The sequence below is a fragment of the Scylla paramamosain genome, chromosome 25 (assembly GCF_035594125.1).
Source record: "Scylla paramamosain isolate STU-SP2022 chromosome 25, ASM3559412v1, whole genome shotgun sequence".
NCBI lineage: Eukaryota > Metazoa > Arthropoda > Malacostraca > Decapoda > Portunidae > Scylla > Scylla paramamosain.
Genome location: NC_087175.1, coordinates 16,578,393 through 16,582,365, shown reverse-complemented (window position 1 = coordinate 16,582,365; position 3,973 = coordinate 16,578,393).

Here is a 3,973-nt window from a genome sequence, read left to right as displayed (position 1 = left end):
GAGAGAGAGAGAGAGAGAGAGAGAGAGAGAGAGAGAGAGAGAGAGAGAGAGAGAGAGAGAAGGGAAGAGGGAAGGATTTAATTTGAAAAAAAAAAGTTAAAAACTACGAAAAATTAGACTAGTGAAAGAAAAAGGAAAGGTGCAAAGAAACTGATAAATAAAAGGGAAAAAAAGAGACAAGAAAAGAAGAGGGAAGGAGAAAAATGAGAAAAATGTGCAGACAAGGAATAGTGAGGTAGACGAAGGAAGGGAGAAACTGTGCAGAGAGAAGGAAGAAGGAGAGAGAGAGAGAGAGAGAGAGAGAGAGAGAGAGAGAGAGAGAGAGAGAGAGAGAGAGAGAGAGAGAGAGAGAGAGAGAGAAATGCAGTAGAGGGAAGGGGAGGGAGAGGAAGGAAGGTAGATATGGAAAAAAATAATTAAGGAAAGAGAAAGGAAAGGAAATAGGGTAGATGGAGGGTGAGAGAGCCAAAAATGCTTGGTTGAAGTGTGAGTAAATGTGAAAGAGAAGGATTGAAGGGTGTGGATGGGAGGGAGTGAAGCTTTTAGGTCTTGTTGAGAGTGTTCCCTCTTGACCTGTGCGGCGCGACTGGTTTTGTGCTACCGCCTGTTTCTGCCTCAGCCTTTTTTTTTTTTCCGTACTTTCATTTTAAGCAGCTCTTCTTATGTCCAGCTTTGTTGCAATATGATCAGGTATTAGGCCGACCCTCCACCTCTGCAGCGTAAGACTACGGGTACGTCACCGGTGCTCATAGCAGCGATGGATGCTCTCCCTTTTCCTTCCATCATTCTGTTTTCAGAGCATCATACGAGTTATCAGGACCATAGAGAAATGACTGGAAGGTATGCCTCGTCCTTCCTTTGACATGAAAGAGCAGTAAAAAGATTTCAAAGAATTTAGAGGCGGTCAGAAGTGATCGCTGTCTTGTCAGCTGCGTCACCCCAACCTTGTTCCTTCAGTATACGAATACAGTACAGCTCTCCATCTGTTCACCCTCAGGTATGGAAACCATACCTCAGTTCTTGGCCCTTACAAGGTATTTTGCACAATTGTATTTATCTCCTGGATGAGGGAAGTTTCTGTACTACTTCAAAAACGCGCAACAGCTTTTCATTGAAAAGTTCATAGTCCGGACCAAACCTCCGGGCGAGAAGCGGCACGCTCTGCATCATTTTCAACGCCCTTAACCCGGTGCCAATCTTGACTACACAGAAGCAATCTTATCTACATCATCAGTCGTTCCCGAATGCTGCATGACATCCTCGCACATACTAACAAATGTACGAACCGAGTAATCCTCATCCTGCCCCGTGAAAAGCTTAACATTAGTCTCTTTTGGGAGAAGTTTCAGTGGTTTAGTAGATGAACCTACACTTGTACCCGCCATTGGGAGTGCAGTCCATCCACGAGTGGCTTACGATTTACCACTCCTTAATATTCGAATATTATCGAGTGATTCTCGAAACTGTACTGATTATGAACATATAATTTTTATTTATTTATTTATTTATTTTATTTTTTTTTTTTTATTTATATATATATTTTTTTTACGTTGATAGAATCGGAAGACACCGGACTAGCTAAATCACTAGTAGCCGTATCTTATTTCGTTCGGGTTTCATCCTCGAATTGCTGTAGGATTTTAGCCCCTTCAATTATTTGTTTTTCAAAGAGTTTTTAAGTCCCAAAATTTTGTCGGGTTTCTTCGTCATCAGTAGTCACTGGTTTTTATTAAATTATTTAACCATGCAGAAAATGACACGTGACTGGAAAAAAAGAAAGAGGAACACAGACACGCACCAAAAAAAAAAAATAAATAAATAAATAAATAAATAAAAAAGATAATAATGTAGCATGCTGTCACCGGATTATATATATATATATATATATATATATATATATATATATATATATATATATATATATATATATATATATATATATATATATATATATATATATATATATATATATATATATATATAAAAAAAGAAGAATGAGTTGCGTTGCTTAATGTAGTAATGAAAAGTAGAGAAAAAAATAACTTTCCGCTAATTAATTACGTGTGATGTTGCCTTGGATAGTTTTAAGAAGTGTAATCGTGGAATCAGCTAATGCTTGTACTCATTGCCTGCTAACAATGTGAAATGATTTACGTTTGTTCTTAAAGCTTGTCCTCGTACTCGAAGATCGTCCTTGTCTTCAGAGTCCTCCTTTGCACTCGAAGATTATCCTGGCCCTCGAAGCTCGTCCTTGACGAACACTTATTGAGATTAATTTGTAATGGCGATGTGTGATAATTCCCAGGTCAACCCTTCGGAGAATAACACATCGGAGTCAGTTAATAACATTACCACTTCCACCTCGGAGGTTGGTTGATTGATTGCAGTCACACACACTTACCAGAGTGAGGTGGTAGTGCAGGGGTGTTTGGTCCTGAAACTGCTTGCGTTCACACTCGTACTCTCAGCACGGCTGTCTCACTGGGCACTCTGTGTTCATGGGCTTGTTTGTTTTTCACCACCAGAGAGAAACTGTTTTTCACTGTTATAGCACTGGCACAGTTATCTACAATCGTTATTCATTGGTTTTAGAAGTACGTGCCACTGCTTGCCACCAATTTGTTGCGGTGAATCGGTGTGGTAGTCTCAGACAAAGTAGTCAACGATGTGCTTGCCATATAGTAGTTTCTCTCTCTCTCTCTCTCTCTCTCTCTCTCTCTCTCTCTCTCTCTCTCTCTCTCTCTCTCTCTCTCTCTCTCTGGTTCTGTTTGATGTTATTTGGTTCAATAAGAAATAGCGGGGATGTAAAAACTCCAGGTCACTGAAGTTTCTGTGTATTTACAAGATTTACACACTGAAGCAAGGCTGCCCCACCGGACAAGCCAGACACCCGAGTGCTGCAAATGCCCTTCTGCCGGGTTAGCGGCACGCACTGCCACCGGCACTGCGGGCGGCAAAAGTTGACATATTATCAAATAACAAGTTTATTATTTCAAAAGGAAGGTTACAATTAAACTAATGATAATACCACATAGATAAGGAAGAAAATATGTACAATCTCTCCTGTTCATATATCCCTCTCTTCATCCTCCAGATATGAATATTAAATATACCTACCTAACATCCACATTCCCCTGACCTCAATGCACACAGGCCAGGCAGAGTGCAGAAGAAAAACAAGGGCAATCTAATACAATAAAATTAATAATAATAATAATAATAATAATAATAATAATAATAATAATAATAATAATAATAATAATAATAATGAAATAGTCCTAATAGAGAGAGAGAGAGAGAGAGAGAGAGAGAGAGAGAGAGAGAGAGAGAGAGAGAGAGAGAGAGAGAGAGAGAGAGAGAGAGACAAAGTAAAGAAGATAAAGAAAGGAAATGTACTCAAAGATAAAGAGAAACAAAAACAGGAATATAAAGCAAGAAGATAAAAAAGGAGGATAAGTAAAAAAGAAGGAAAAAGAAAAAGCAGATGAAAGAGGAGACAGAAGAGAGAGAGAGAGAGAGAGAGAGAGAGAGAGAGAGAGAGAGAGAGAGAGAGAGAGAGAGAGAGAGAGAGAGAGACAAAAGAAGGAAGATAATGAAAGAAACAGAAGAAAATAGAGAATGATAACAATAAACAGAAGAAACAAGCAGGGAAAGAAGGAAGAGGAGGAGGAGGTGGAGGTGGAGGTGGAGGAGGAGGAGGAAGAGGAGAAGGAGAAGGAGGAGGGAAGGAAGGAAGGAGCATTGAGTATACATTGCACGCTGGGATAGAAGAAGGAGGAGGAGGAGGAGGAGGAGGAGGAGGAGGAGGAGGAGGAGGAGGTAAGAGAAACTATGTGTGGAGGTATAGTCAGGGGAATGTGAGGAAAGGAGAGCTTAGTGGAATGTCTATTGTTTAGAGATGAGGGAGAGAAGAGAGAGAGAGAGAGAGAGGGAGAGGAGAGAGGGAGGGAGAGGAGATAGTGTGTGTATGTGT